Below are 17,223 nucleotides of genomic sequence, written 5' to 3' on the forward strand. Positions count from 1 at the left end.
GCAGGACAAAATTCTGGTGAGTTAACAAACTTGGGAATAAGGTCAGACCAGACCAGAGCAGAACACATTTCTCCATTTCTCTTGGCTGTAATGCATTCCTTCAGAGGGACAACCAGTCGGATCAGAGACCCTATGTATATACTTCCTGGTATATTAGTGTTTCTAATGATGGAGGACAAATGATAAAATCCTCATGACAGACCTTGGAATCATTCATTCTCAAAACATGCTTTGTCAACTTAATAAAACACTAACTTAAACAACCTCCAGTCTTGTTCATTATAGATATTTGGACTGAGTGAATCCAAGGTTATGACATCTAGAGTAGACGAATCAGGTGTACAATACTTCTGTGTCAAGGACTCTTTATTTAGATGTCCATGGATTTATATTCAAGAGGAGTAAGTCACTGGAAATCCATACAAAATTCTCTGTCTAGCTGTACATGTGCATTTCCAAGGCCAGTCAATCAATATGGCTTTCCATATATTCTTAGAGCTCTGTGACCCTAATTAGATTGAGGAAACATAGCCCTTTAAGAAACTCTTAAAAAATGTATTATTTTTTAAATACATAGATAACACCTTGTAGTTTAAAAAATGTGTATGAGCAAAAAGGAAAGAATACACCAAAGACTATTTACTATGTCTCCAATCTTAGACATTAAAAAAATTCTGTGTATATATAAATATGCACAGAATACACATATGTATGTATTATTTATGAAGTATGTATTAAGAATAAAGTAGATATAACCAAATACTTGTAAATTGTTTTTTTCTTTTTAAATCATGAATGTCTTTCCTTGAAAATATACACTTACATAATCATCTATAATGGCTTCATAATATTCCATTGTATAACTGTATCATAAATTACTTAACCATTTAAAACTTTTGATGATATTTCCCTATCATAAATGAACACTGGGTTATATATACATTTTTGCCCATTTGTCCACTTATTTTTAAGGATAAGTTCCAGAATGGAGACTTTCTGAGTCACTTTTTAAGTGTTTGTAACTTTGCCAAATTGCTTTCCAAAAAAAAAACAAATTACACTCTTAAAAGAAGTATAGGAGAGTGCCACTTTCCCTATTCCTTTGTCAACACCAGACAAGATCATGCTTTTTATCTCTGCTAATAAGATACTCAAAAAAGAAATCTCAGTATTTATTGACATTTATTTGGTGATTATTGAAGTTAAGTGTATTTTAACAATTTCTGTGGTTAGTCTTACCCTTTCTTTTGAGAATTAACTTTTATTAATGTCCTTGGCCCCTTAGAAGACTATTTTTTTCCATGAACTTTTTACTTATAAATCCAATGGCATATATGTTGCATATAAAATTTCTGTTTGTTGACTGAATATTTTGTAGAAAAGAAATTTTAACCCTTGATGTAGCCAAAGCTCTTGTTTCATTTAAATGTTGTCTTCCTGCATTATATTTAAATAGATATAAGATTATATAAATGTTTATCAATAGCTTCTTCTAGAGTCTTCATAGATTTTTTTTTACTTCATCTTTCTATTTCTTTCTTTCATGGTTAGAGATTTACTCATTTTAGAAAGAGAGAAAGAACATGTGAACGGGAGATGGTTGGGGAGAGATAGAGAGACAGGGAGAGAGAGAAACCCAAGTGGACTCCTCACTGATCATGGAGCATGAGGCAGGGATCCATCTCATGACCTTGAGATCATGACCTGAGCTGAAATGAAGAGTGGGATTCTTAAGCAACTGAGTCACCCAGGCACCCCTCCTCTTTTTCTCCTATCACTTAACTTTTCTTGAGGCTGTTCATGGTAACAAATGATCCCCAAATTTCAATGACTCGTAATAATATGTATTTATTTCTCACTCATTTTATATATTGGCTGGCAGACAACTTTGGTGCTTTTCCAGGTGTGCCTTTTTATGGGACCCACTGTAAAGTAGCAGCCTCCATCCATTTCTCCTGCCCATGAGACAAAGGGTGATGGTGGAACCAGTGAGTGGCACCATGAACTTGTACTAGAATGTACCATGTCTCTTCTGTTCACATTTTATTGGCAAAATCAAGTCACATGGCTAAGTCTATGTCAGTAGGAGATGGAAGTATATATAGTCTCACAAGAGGGAGAGTAGACAGTTTTAGAACTAAGTACAATCTATCATATGCGTATTTGGAGTCAGGTTTATCTTTTTATTTTTCCAAGTGTTCAGCCAATTGTTCAAATACAATTTATTAATAATCTTATCTTCCACACTGCTCTGTGATGCTATTTTTATAGATCCTTTCTTACAAATCATTCTCTTAGTTCCTGGACATTGGTTTGGGTTTTATTGATTTTTCTAGTCCTGCACCAAGACTAGTAGTACTTTTAAAATCATCCCAGAAAGGACTCACTTACTTTTTTTCCCTTCATTAAAAAAAAGTCTTAAATATTCTCTGTGTTGATTAGTCTTGCTGAATTTTTGAAAAGCCTGTATTCATTTCCAAAAAGAAGTCCTATTGTGATATTGGTTCGATTGTATCTTATGTTTGGATTAGTTTAGAGAACTGAAGTCTTCTCATTCATGGACATAGTATGGTCACACTTTTAATTTTTTTTAGAGTTTTGTAGATTTAAAGAGCATGTCTTAAACTTAAAATTTATTTCATGAAATTCCATAGCTTTTGATACTTTTGTGAAATAATTTTCTCCCATGATATTTTTAAAGAATTATAATAGTATGTGGGAAATCTATTGTCTTGTTTCACAAATATTTAGAAAATAAATTAGAACTCTGAACTCCTTTATTAAAATTATTAAAGTTTTTAAATTAAATTCAGTAGAGTTAATACAGTGATATATTAGTTTCAGGTATACAATATGGCGATTCAACAATTCCGTACATTACTCAGTGGTCATCAGGACAAGTGTAGTCCTTAATCCCCATCACCCATTTCATTAATCCCCTAATCCACCTCCCCCTTGGTAACCAGTAGGTTGCTCTCCATAGTTAAGAAAGAGTCTATTTCTTGCTTTGTCTCTCTCTCTTTTTCCCCTTTGTTTATTTACTTGTTTTTAGTTGATTCTTTTGGTTCCTTGAAAACAAATAATTATATATACATTGTAATTTACATTTTATTTCTTTTTCTGACTGATTGTGGTGGCCAAAAATTCCAAGACAATATTGAATAACAGTGGTTATTTTGGGCATTGTTTTCTTACTCTTGATTTTAGGAGAGGAAATCTTATTGATACTTATGAAGTATTCTTCTCACCTAATGCAGTAGCATTGTTTAACCAGGCATGCATTGGATGTTATCAAAGTGTTTTCTTTTTATCCTTCAGGATGTTCACAAGTCTTTTTTGTTTGGATCTATTACCATGGTGAATCAGATTGATGATTTCATAATATTGAACTATCCTTGCACATCTGGAATTAATGCTCCCTGGACACATTGTATTATTCTTTGAATATATGGTTTTAGTTAACTTGCTATAATATTTTATATTACTTTTGCTTCCATATTTGATATTGTAATTTGTCTTCAAATTTTCTTTTTTGAGGGTATTTTTGTCAGATTTTTTAAATGGTATCAGAATTATACTGATTTTTATGAAATTAAGTAGAGGACCTCCCTCTTTTTCCATGTTTTGGAACAGTTTCAGGAGTATAGAATTAATTCTTTTCTTAAAAGTACTCACCTGTCTGGTTCTAACAAAAATCGTTTTGACTTCTTACATTAGCATTTGTGTTTCTGAATTTTCTACCTCCTCTTAAGTCAATTTTGACTATTTATGATCTCCAGCACATTTTCAATTTCATCAAGATTCTAAAATCAACATAGCATCTAAAGTATCTTGTACCATTTAAAATATTCATAAAACCATTTTGAAATTTCCATTTACAAGATTCTTAGATGTGAACAAAGCCATAGCAAAGGTGTCAACCCTGTCTTCCACCAACAGATGGCGATAACAGTCACTATAGATTGTTAATTTTAATTTCAGAACAAATGGGCTTTGAGTCTTCCCAAACCTGATCACCATGCTTAGCATTATATAATTGTGCTCTGTGCATTCCCTTACCTCCCTGCTTAGTTCATTTCTTTCTTTTTTTTCCTCATTTCTTTCGTCCCCCCCCCCTCTTTTTTCCCCCTCTGTCCCTCCTTTCTCTTGCTTAGTCTTGGAATGTGTTGATCTTTTCAAAGAATCAAAACTTAGATTTATTCCTCAACTTCCATTTGTATTCTTGTTAATCCTTTGTTTTTAAAATTTCGTATCTTTTTCCAGTCTTTTAAAAAAATTAAGGGTTTGGTTTATTAATTTTCAATGTTATTTAATAATGAAAGCATTTAACTCCATAAATTTCCCCCCTAGTAACACCTTGACTGTATTCTAGCAGTTTTGATATCACCTGTTTTTGTTGTGATTAACTTCTAAATAACCTGTCAGTGCAATTTTGGTATCTTCTTCTACATAATTAAGTAGGACAGAAGGAGAGACTTCAGTATCTAAGTCCCTACAATTATGAAGTTGTAGAGGAGAGCAAAACTGTCATAAAGGTGAAATGTTCACGCACGAATTAATCACTTATGAAACTGATCTCATCACTAGTGAGACCAGAGTCTACCTTTCTGACTGGTGGGATCTCTTTGCCTGGTCACCTCTACCTGATTTGATTTTTGGATGTTTTCCTGACAAAACAAAGCAAGCACATTATCTTTGATTAAAAACAGAGCCTGTAGAATTTTGTTTTGAAGATTTTATTTATTTATTTGACAGAGATGCAGCAAGAGAGGAAACACAAGTATTTGCTTTTTTAAATTCCTGAATAAGCAGGGGGAGTGGGAGAGGGAGAAGCAGTCTCCCCTCAGAGCAGGGAGCCTGATGTGGGGCTCCATCCCAGGACCATAACCTGAGCTGAAGGCAGACGCTTAAAGACTGAGCCACCCAGGCGCCCCAAGATGGCAGAATTTTGTAAGGTTGAAGGTGATGTTGGAGAGCTGCTGGAATTACCCATAGTTCTTTGACAACTAAGCATGGGGTTGAAGGCAAGAAACGGAAGAGGAAACTCTTCAAGGTGATGACATGATAGCTTCAGAGGAGAAACATCTAAATAGAAAAGCACTGAATGGACCCTTGGAAGACTGATAAAGCTTGGATCTTTCTTTTCAGAAAAGCCATTCTTTTTATTGTTCAACCATGAAGGATGTTATATCATGAGATCCCAAATTTTGTCTGAACAAATATGTCTAAATCAATATTTTTGTTCTTTAATTTCATTAAATACACAATAAAATAAACTTACCTTGGCAATTTTATTTCATTTTTCAAGATTAGGTTCCACTCCAACTTTTCTTCAGTGCTCCTTGTGAAATTTTGAACTTCCTTTTAAAGGGATTTACTGTAAAAGGATTATTCTCAGGATGAATTATCCTCAGGAGTATTGAATTTTGCATTTAGTTTTTTTGTGTTCTATGTTTATCAGTTTTATAATTGCCAAGAAAATGTACTCTCTCCTCGCCCCATTAAAAAAATTGAACTTACTAATTTTATGATTTAGATTCTTTATATCTTTATTTTTTGTCTGATTTATCTTCTGGTAACAATAATGGTAGGTTGACATTTCACAAAGTAACAGTATTTATGTCAGTTTTTCTTTGTATTTCTAAAAAGTTTTTCTTTATATATTTAAATGGAATATTGTAAGGCACAGAACAACTCAAAAAGTGATATATGTTATTTTAAATTTAAGTAGTATTGGGCATTCAGTGTTTCACATGCATTTTTTCAAAATTCCTGAACAGCTGTGGGAATTGATAAGTACTTGCTAACTATTTCAGCATATCTTCTTCATTTGGAATGATGTCCATCACTATGATAAAGGGTCCCACCCACTAAATTGTCCCATTTAGTTTTCTTGCCTAGATTTATTTCCCCTCTAGTATTCATTTTTCATTTTTCTATCTTCTTGTATTCCCTTATTTTAAAAACCTGTGATACCACTTTTGTATACACACACACATTTTATGAAAAAGATGGTTTTTTTGGCTTAACATGTTTTGAGGGCCTGATTTAAGAGTCTTAGCTACTCTTATAGCATTAATCCCCTTTTCTTTGGCCATTATAATAAATGTTACTACTGTAACCTTAACTCATATGTTTTGTCTTTTGCCCTTCCTTGGTATCTCTTTTATTTTCTGTCTTATGTTGTATGGATTATATTGAGTTTGCTTTTGTGTTGTCTGTGTTTTAGAAGCTAATAGATCATGTGAGCTCTATTGTGGTTATCTTCAGTGTTTCAAATTTCTCATATAATTGCAGGGTCAGAACCAAAGCAGTATCTTTGGGCTTCCCAACCTCCAGCTCCCATTTGAGACAAAGTATTTAGTACTATTTACTTCCCCTTTCTTCACAGGTTTTAGTACAAGATATTATTACATTGTGACTTTTACATTCACTTTCAGTTTTAAACCTACATTTAAAACAGCTACTTAGACTTAACTATGTTGAACAATTTCAGTTTTTATTGCTGGTCTCTTTATGGTTGTTTTACTCCTGAGGCTTTCACTTTATTTTGTATATAATTAGGTACTTTTTTTCAACAAAAGTATGTTTTCTGAGTTCTTGTTTATATGAGAATGTTATTGCATTACCTTTCCATGTAAATGACTACTTTTTTTCTGTAAAATGGTTAACATGTTAGATGTCTGTAAAGTGGTAAGTCTTAAGATCACTGTTTTCTTCTATCATATCTCTAGATTTCCTTCTCTTCTAGTTTTTCAGTTCTTCGCTTGCACTTTTTAAACATCATCTTTGTTCTCCATTCTCCCTTGATTATCATATTTTCTCTTTTCATCTTAATCCTTTGTCTTTTTCTTTTAGATTCTGAGAAATATCTTAAGTTTACTGTATTGTCTCTATTTTTTTTGTTGGTCCTTTATTGTCCATCGTTTTCTCAATCTGATAAATTTTAAGTTTCCTTCAAATCTTCTGTATCATTCATCTTCCTTTTTCTCTTTTCCCTTTGCCTGTTCATCTTGATCTTTTCTTATGATATGCTGAATATTCATAGACCCTTTTTTTTTTTTTTGGTCCTTTTTTTGAGAGTCCCAAGCAGGTTCTTAATCATTTCTTCTGGATTTTGGAGTAGCTTATCTTCAGAGGCAGGTTCTTCTCTAGCTTCTTCCTCTTAAAATGTTTCTTGTTGTTTAGTTATGCCTTTCCCTAAGATAAATTCAGTCTTCCCTGGTGATAAAGAAGAGTGAAATCATTGCCTTATGGACATCGATATGTTCAGGAAAATGTAATATTTCACTCTTCCTTAATGAAGAGAAAAATATTCCTCTTCTTAGTGTATATTTTTAACTATGTGTTAATTGAAATTATTACAATATTTTCTACATAAAAAACTTGGCTTTAATGGCCTCCTACCTATCTTGCAGAAATAATTCTTAAAAATGCTTTTGTTGTATTTTGTGACAGAACCATGCTTTAAAAAAACAAAAACCTTGCTTTATTTCTTAGGATAGTTTACATTAACAGAAAACTTATAAAGATAGTACAGAGGGTTTCCATGTACTTCTCACCCAGATCCCCCTATTATTAACACCTTACATTAGTATGGTGCACTTATCACAATTAGTGATCAACACTGATACATTCTTATTAACTAAAGGCCATATTTTATTTACATTACCTTAATTTATACCTAATATTATTTCTACCATTCCAAGGTCCCTTCCAATATACCACATTACACTTAGTCATCAAGTCTTCTTAGATTCCTTTTGGCTGTGACATTTTTTCAGACTTTTAAAATTTTTGATGAGTTTTTGAGGAGTTTTTGAGAGGGATATTTTGTAGAATGTCCCTCAGGTGGGATTTGTCTTATGCTATTCTCTTGAGTAGACTGGCGTCATGAGATTTTGACAAGTCACAAGGCTAACATACTATTTTCATCCCATCATATCCAAGGGTGCATACTGTCAGAATAACTTTTCACTGTTGATCTTGGTCTTGATTACCTGGATGAGGTTGTGTTTGTCAGGTTTCTCCACTGTAAAATTACTCTCCCCTCCTGCTTTTTACACTGTGCTCTTTAGAAGGAACTCACTACGTGTAGCCCCATAGCTAAGGAGTGGGGAGTAATGCTTCACCTCTTTGAGTGTAGCATATCTACATAAATTATTTGGAACACTTCTGCAATGGAGATTTGTCTCTTCTCCCCCATTTATATATCCAATAATTAATTTATACCAGTACTGACTCAAGAATATTTACTTTATACTTTGGATATAATCCAATGCCATTTCATTCATTGCTCAGATTGTCCAGCCTCATCACTGGGAACTTTTTTGATTGGCTTCTTTGACATGTCCTCATTACCATGGGCTTATTTACTCATTTTGAGCACTTCCTTATTTACTGGTACTATAAGATATTCCAGGCTCATTTTATATATTTCCTGCCTTAGTTCTAGATCAGCAATTCCTCTAAAGAGCCCTGTTCTTTTTATTGGGGAATGGTATTAGAAACCAAGATCTGGAAATTAGGTGAGCTCAGTGCTACTGAGGTGTCATTACTTCTAGGCCCTCTCAGCTGACAAAGCAAGGAGATATATGTCTGTATACTAACCTGCGTATATACACACATCTGTAAATATCTCTTTATGTAGCTAATTGTATCTATACCAAGCTAAACATGAGGTTTCACTGATGTTTCACACTTCAACTCATTACTAGATGAATCATTCTAGTCTCTCCCCCCCCTTGCTGCTTTGTAAACTCCCACTCCAGAACCTTGATTTACTCTTAAAATAACATTTTCTTTTTAAAAAGTCCCAGTTCTATAAATATGCCTGTTTGTGTGTGTGTACATTTTAAATACTCATTGTCAAATATTTAGAAAATTCAACAATGTCTATGAAAGAAAGCCAAAATCTCTTCTAGTCAATAGCTGTTAACATTTTACCCCTCCCCCCAATTTTATGAACAAAATCTTAATCACACTAGATACACTATTTTGTGATCTGCCTTTTCCACTCAACCATATATAAGGAGCTTTTCTTCCATGTCATAACTATTCTCAAAAGTCATAATTTTAGTTACCTATAGAATATTAGGCTTTTAGACATTTACATTTTAATAATTTTTGGTGTTATAAATAATGGTAATAAATACTCCAAAAGATAAGGAGTCATTATGCACATACCTGATTTTTATTTAGAATATTTTATGGAAGTGAGCCTTAGAGTCTGACCATTTTAAGGAGAATGATGAACAATGAAAAATTTTCTTCCAGGAATGACAGCAGCAATTTAGCTTCCTGTTATCATTGTATATGAGTCATTTTATCTATATCCTTAGGAATATGGGGTATTGGAATAATTTTTAAAAATCATCATTCAATTAATTAAAATGGCATTTTGCTGGTGTTTTTTGTTTTTTGTTTTTTGTTGGTTTTTTTTTTTTTACATTGAACGTCGTTTATCACGAGTGTTTTGGGGTAATCTTTTCCTAAGTTAGTTGGCCATTATATTTATTTGTTTCTCTATTGCCTATTAATACCCTTGCTTATTTTTTTTGTTAGGTATTTTTATTGTTTTATTGTTTCAAAATAATATTATAATTTCAAAGCAAGTGTATATTCAATATAAAAAACTTTATTTATTTATCTATTTTATTTTTTTAAAGATTTTATTTACCAATTTTCTAGAGAAAGAGAGAGCACAAGCAGGGGGAGCAGCAGGCAGAGGCAGAGGGAGAAGCACGCTCCCTGCTAAGCAAGGAGACCAATGCAGGTCTTGTTCCCAGGACCCTGGTACCATGACCTGAGCCAAAGGCAGCTGCCCACCCAACTGAACCACCCAGGCATCCCCAATATAGAAAACTTAAAAACAAAGAAAAATACAAAGAAAAAAATTATCCATGATCTCATCACTAATTCTGGTTTCATTGCTATTATTTTCATTTTGGTTTATTTATTTACATACCAGAAATCAATATTTTACATTTTATATATAGCTAATTAGAAAAATGGTACACTGAGTCCTTCTTTTGTAGTCTGATTATTAATCACTTAGTGTTATATCATTACTATTTCCTCATCCAACACACAATGTCCTTTTCTACCTAAAAGCAAAGACCTCTTGGGAATGAGTGTCCATGCATCTATATTTCCTTCCTTCTTTCTTTCCTTCCTCCCTTCCTCCCTTCCTTTGTGAGAGAGAGAGAGAGAGAGAGAGAACGAGAGAGAGAACAAGAGTGCACAAGTAGGGGGAGCGGCAGGCAGAGGGAGAAGGAGAAGCAGGGAGCTGGATGTGGGGCTCCATCCCAGGACCTTGGGATAAGGACCTGAGCCCAAGGCAGACGCTGAACTGACTGAGCCACCAGGTGGTCCTAATTATCTTTTCTGTAGTCTTTCTTCATCAAGAAGTCTGACTCCATTCAACAGATTGATATATATCCAAATCTGGACCATCTCCTATTTCCATGGCTCTATTCTCCATGCCACAGGATTTCTACAGGATTAGTACTCACCTTACTTCCTGGAATTGTGAGTCACTGTATTCCCTTGCAATGCCTCTGCCGCTGCCGCCACTCTTTTAGCCTTGGGGCAAAGAATAGGAAGTATGGCTACCTTCTGCATTATCACTGCATTCCAATCATGTATTACAGGTTTGTCTCTGAATTTTCCATAGCACAACTAAGATATTGTTATAACATTTCACAAAGCCTGGGTAAAGACCTTACAATCAAAGAAGATAAACTGAACAAAGAGAAAGTTAAAATCAATTAATGGATTATTCCCTGAGACCACATATCCAGGTTCCTTCATCTGAGTCCCCAGCTGGCACTACCAGGGCCACTTCCTAGACTGGGCAATTCTGGTAGTGGGTCACCTCATTTGCCTCCATTCTCAATGGCTTCCTGTAATGCCTTTCTCTTTCATGGAGCCTCAAGTTCCCACCCCACTGAAAGTACTCATTTATCATCTGTAGATTGGTTCCCTGCCATGATGATTGACAGTTGCAGCAGCCACTCTTCTCAGAAATAGAAATAAACCTAGTGTTCTGCCTATAGGGGTGGAGCTTGTTTTTGGACACCCTCTCTCCCAACATAATCTCTACTCATAATGATTAGTACCTTTTTTGAAGTCAGATTATTAAGTATAAAATTGAAGTCTCCTTATAGGCTAGCAGAAAATTGAAAATATACAGGCATAAAGCTAAGCATTATAGTATAATTAATAACTGCAAAAGGCTGTCCATCAACAGGATGAACAACTAAGGTACTGACATATCATGAAGTATTACGCAACTATAAAAAGAATAATTCCAAATAATGCTAAAGAATGATATTCAAGATGTAATGTTTAGTGAGAAGACCAAGGTAGAGAAAAATGTGCATAGTATACTGATATACTATGTATAGGAAATGAGGGTATATGAATATATGTGCATATTTGTTTATATTAAAAATTCAACAATAATCCATGAAATAATAAAAATTCAACAATAATCCATGAAATAATATTGTTATCTACAAGGGGAGAGAGGGAACAGAGTGGAGTAAAAATGGCAGAAGCTAGACGTCCCTAAATATACCTTGTTTGTAGATTTAATTTTGGAGCCATGCAAATATTTGCATAATTAAAAATGAAGTAAAAATAAAAACATTATCCCTAAAAATTAAAATCAAAATAGAGACAAATTAATTTAAATGTGTAGTGAGTTGGTGACTTAACCAAGCATGGAGAAGTTATTTGAAGGTACTCTAAACCAAAGTAAGGTGTCTGGACACCCCTTGTGGCATATAGCCTAAGGGCTTAAAGATCTACAAAAAATTGTCTAGTTTTGTCCATTGAAAAATCCTAAAAACAATGACTAGTCTATAGCCACAAGCTGGTGTTCACTTTATGGTATCTTAATGCCATTCCTTAGTAAAATGAACCAGGGATCATTGGTGAAATGGTGGATTCCAGGTCTGGTACAAGAAGTGGTTAAGATATCTGAGCGTCTTTTCAAACCAGAAAGCAAGGATGTGTTTAAAGTCTCAAGAACCAGCTGAAAGTGGCTCCTCTTGACCAAAACAGGAGCAATTTGAACAATAAGAAGAGGAACAATGGTTATGGGGTAAAACATATTAAACATGTTAAAATTCATGGATTCATAATGGCACTTAATTAAATACATCATGATCCTTTGGAGATGTTAGAGAACTGATAAATAAAAGGAAAGAATGAAACATTTAGCCAGCTTTTCCTGTACAAATGCATCTTAGGACAAAGAGTTGATCAGGAAAGATTTCATAGAACTATCCAGCTGATAAAGAAGAAATGATAGATAATCACCATTTTGCATGCTAATGAAATGGATCTAGTCAACTAAAGATCTAGATCTAGATCTTTAGTAGCTGCTATAATCACAAAAGGAAAGATAAGCAGACTATGTGCCTTATGGTGGGAGTGCATACCACCAGCTATGAAGCACTGGAGACAAATCCAAACTAGATGTAGCTAATGTGCAGAAAATACTGGGGACAGAAGCACATGCTAAATGACACTACTGGCAAATGATCTAGTTTCTCTAACAACAACAACAACAACAACAAAAAGACAAAGAGGAAAAAAGGAAGGAGATACCTAAAGGTTAAAAATTTAAGAGTCATAACAAACAAATGTACATATGAATGTTTGGATCCTGATTTATACAAACTAATTGTCAAAAAGTATTTATGAGGTGATTGGGGGAAATTTGGACATCAACTGACTATTTGATGATATCAAGGAATTAGTGTTAATTTAGGTGTGGTGGTGGTATTGTGGTTACATTTAAGAGAACAACCCTTATGTTTTAGAGATACATATTGACACATTTTCAGAAGAAATTTATGATTGCTTTAAAATCTAACATGTGGGGTGAGGAAATTGGGCAATAGAGATGAAAGAAGAATGGACTTGGACTGTTTTCTTCCCCCCAAGATTTATGTATTTACTTGAGAGACAGAGAGATGGCACAGGGGGAAGGGGCATAGGGAGAAGGAGAGAGCGAATCTCAAACAGACTTCCCACAGAGCACAGAGCCTTATGGGGGGCTCAATCCCATAACCCTGAGATCATGATCCTAAGATCATGACCTGAGCCCAAACCAAGAGTCAGTTGTTCAACTGACTGACTCACCCAGGTGCCCCTTGGACTGTTGATTTTGTACCTGGATAAGAGGTACATGTGGGATCACATTATTGTTCTCTCTCTCGTGTATATTTAGAATTTTCATGTTATAAAAAAGGTTAAAAAAAAAGAAGAAGAAAAAGGAGAAGGAGGAGAAAGGAAGGAAGGGGAGGAGAAAACTTAATGTAGGATTTTACGAGTACATTTAGTAGTGTTTTCTTGGGGTTCCATCAGAAGCTTGTGGTGAAGAAAGGCATACTCAGATCCTGTGCAGGGGCCTTGGGGCCTCTATTCTGATCTTCTTTGGTGGAACTTTGTGAATGAGAACATGTACACTCACCTCCCAAAATACAAGAACAATGCAGCCTAAGTTTATTTTAGTGAAAAAAAAAATTCCATATAACCTTCAAAGATGTAACTTTACATATAAAAAAGATAATTTTTTATAGGATTCTGCAAAACTAGAATTCTCAAAGTGTGATCAAGACCACCCCAGGGCCCCTGAAGTCATTTTAGGAATCCATAAGGTCAAACTATTTTTATAATAACATTGAGGTATGTTTGCCTTTCTCACTCAATCTTTCACAGGGTAGTGGAGGCTTTTCTAGAAGGTACATGATTCTAGATAACTTGATTGCTCTGGCAGCTAACAGAGTGTGAGCTTGTGTGTTATTTTTATGTGGTTGAGTTCCTGCATTTAAAAATTTTTTCAGTATAACAGGTCCAAATTCCTTCTTTTTTTTCCAATTTATTTATTTTCAGAAAAACAGTATTCACCATTTTTTCACCACACCCAGTGCTCCATGCAAGCCGTGCCCTCTACAATACCCACCACCTGGTACCCCAACCTCCCACCCCCCCGCCACTTCAAACCCCCCAGACTGTTTTTCAGAGTCCATAGTCTCTTATGGTTCACCTCCCCTTCCAATTTACCCAAATTCCCTACTCCTCTCTAACGCCCCTTGTCCTCCGTGCTATTGGTTATGCTCCACAAATAAGTGAAACCATATGATAGTTGACTCTCTCCGCCTGACTTATTTCACTCTTTTTACAAAACACAGACACACAGATGCACACAAATTGATATTATTTGCTTTCCAGAATCCACTTACCTCCTACCCCAAGATTTCAGTCATAGGATAAATTCTTAATTAAAGCTCAAGGTCAAACACTTGGGTGTTCTTTTTCCCCTGATGGTCTCTGCAAAAAATAACTTCTCCACAAATACATAGACCACAAGGTGTCTGGACAACTTTAGGCCACAGAAGCTCTATCTGCCCCTTCCAGGACATGTTCCTGGGTCATGGACCTTTCTTTTTGCATCTGTAAAATAGAGGACAATTGTTTTTACCTTGTTGAATTGAAGAAATGATACAACATGCATGTAATAACTGGGTTCTGCCTATAGTGACTAGAAGGAATGGCTGGTTCACTCCATTATCCAAAATCACTGGAGATCATGAATGGCTCAAAACATTACTTTTCCCTTCCTTAAGGTCATTCAAAGAATACCTTGTTTGGGTTTCTGGAAGGTTCCCCTCCCCCCACTTCCTTCATTCTTCAGCCCCTCTCCCAATCCCAATTTCTGTGGTCTTTTTCACCCTTCAGCCCTCACCCCAGATTCATCCACTATTCTTAATGTCTTCAAGGTTCTGAACATTGATCCTGTTGCCATCCTGTTGGGACAACAGCAAGTCCTTACAGTGTGAGTAGGAGAAGCAAGAAAGAGGTGAAGAAAACAGCATGGTCATGTAGCCCAAGTTGTTGCTCATGAGGTTAGCTTTCCTTATTGACTGCCCCATTAGAGTCCTTGCTCCATCAATTTTCCAATCCAATGAGCAACACCTTTGTTTTTATCACCTTAACCTAGCCCTTCTGTTATCACACCCACCATTCTGTTATTATGATCTCTTCCTTATGTATATAGTCTTAACTCTCTTTCCACTCTCTCCTTCCATTCAACACACATGGCTAACCCCACTAATTCCACCCTTGGTTAAACCCAACACTCAGCTTGCCCTGAACAACAGAATGTGACTGGATAAATCAACTCCATGCTTACTGGTCTGATCAACTTACAAATATAAATATCCAGTGAGCCTCAGTACCTCCCAGCAATGCCACTCTATTTTCCCAGTCACTCCACTCTTCTAACTTGACTTCTCATATTTTAAAATCTGTCCTCAAACATCAAACACTAAAAAAACCATACATTTGTGGTCTAAATCTGGGTGTTCTTGGGAGTAAAATGTGGTGCTATTAATAGATTTGGGAGACAATAGACCAAAGCAGTGTTGTTCCAGGCAAATCACATTCCCCTGATAGTTTCCTTTCTCCTCACTTTCATCTGGGGATTCCATGGCTTATCTATCTCATGGAGAATAGAGAAATAAAGAAGTGAGTTTCAGACCTGCCAACAACTTCATCTGCCGCTGTGTGCTTGGCCTTCCTTGTTCTTCCAGGGGACGGTGTATTAGTTTCCTGTGGCTTCCATAATAACTTATTATAAACCTGGTGGCTAAAAATGACAAAAATGTATTCTCTCACAGTTCTGGACGCTAGAAGTCTGAAATCAAGGTGTTGGCAAGACCACACTCCCTCTAACAGCTCTGAGGAAGAATTCTTTCTTCCCGTTTTCTGATGGTTGCTGGCAGTCCTTGGCATTCCTTAGCTATAGACACATTGCTCCAATCTCTGTTCTCATCATCACGTGGCATTCTCCTGATGTGTCCTTGTCTCTATTTTCTCTTCTTATAAGGATACCAGTTATTGGATTAGGGACAAGCTTTATCCTGTATGATCTCATCTTAACTGACTACATCTACAAGTAAGGTCACATTCATGGGTTCCAGGTAGATATGAATTTTAGGGGGACACTATTCAACCCCATATAGATGGACTCCCAAGTCCAACCCCTCTACTTTGGCTGTCTGCATCCCTTCCCCATGGGCCTTTTCAAAAACTCTGTTCCTGCAGTTCTCTCTTCTCTCTGTTGCATGACCATTTCCTCCTCTTCAGTGTGTCATTCCTATCATGGCACAGACATGCTTTCATATTGTCTATATTAAAAATCCTTCCCACATGCAGGGCTCCCCTCCATCTACTGACCCACTTTATAGCAAAAGGCCTTGAATGAGTCACCTGTGCTTACCATCTGCACTTTCTCTCTGCCCAAATTCTCTTTCATTCACTTTGGTCTAGGTTTTAACTTTACTGCTTCTCTGCAACGAATCCTATCAGGATAACCAGAGATTTCCACGTTGCAGATTCCACGATCAGTCCTCTTCTTGCCCAACCTCTCAGTGATATTTAATGATCAGTCTTGTCTCTCACTTGGATTTGGAACACAACGCTTTCTTGGTTACCTCCTATTTCAACCCTCCATTCTCAGACTCCTTTGCTGGCTCCCCATCTTTTTTTTTTATTTTTTTATTTTTTATTTATTTATTTTTTTTTTTAAAGATTTTATTTATTTATTTGAGAGAGAGAGACAGTGAGAGAGAGCATGAGCGAGGAGAAGGTCAGAGAGCGAAGCAGACTCCCCATGGAGCTGGGAGCCTGATGTGGGACTCGATCCCGGGACTCCAGGATCACGCCCTGTGGCTCCCCATCTTCTTCATGACCTCTAAATGCCAAATGGCTCTAGGCTCTCTTCTCTTTTGGGTCTGTGCCCACTCTACCAGTGACCACCACTAGTCCTTTGTTGCCATTGGTGTGCTGATCACTCTGACCACATGTCCAGTCTGAGTTCCTGACCACATATTGAATACCCCTTCATTTTCACTTGCACATCTAATACACATCTTAAAATTAGCATGTCCTAGAACTGAACCATCAATTTCCCCCCACCCAGCATTTATGCCACCTACAAAATGTACCATCCCCCATTTGCCCCACCTCAGTATGTGGAACCTCCATTATTCTAGACTCTCAGACCAAAAATTAAGGGTTCTACTGCTTCTACACATATCTTCCAGTGTTCCTTCAGTCCCAACCACTCGCCTTCATCTTGATGCCATCCTTCTTAGGCCTCATCACTAGGATCTTCTACCTGGGTTTCTGTAATGGTGGCCAGCA

This window comes from Neovison vison, chromosome 7 (genome assembly GCF_020171115.1).
Source record: "Neovison vison isolate M4711 chromosome 7, ASM_NN_V1, whole genome shotgun sequence".
Lineage (NCBI taxonomy): Eukaryota > Metazoa > Chordata > Mammalia > Carnivora > Mustelidae > Neogale > Neogale vison.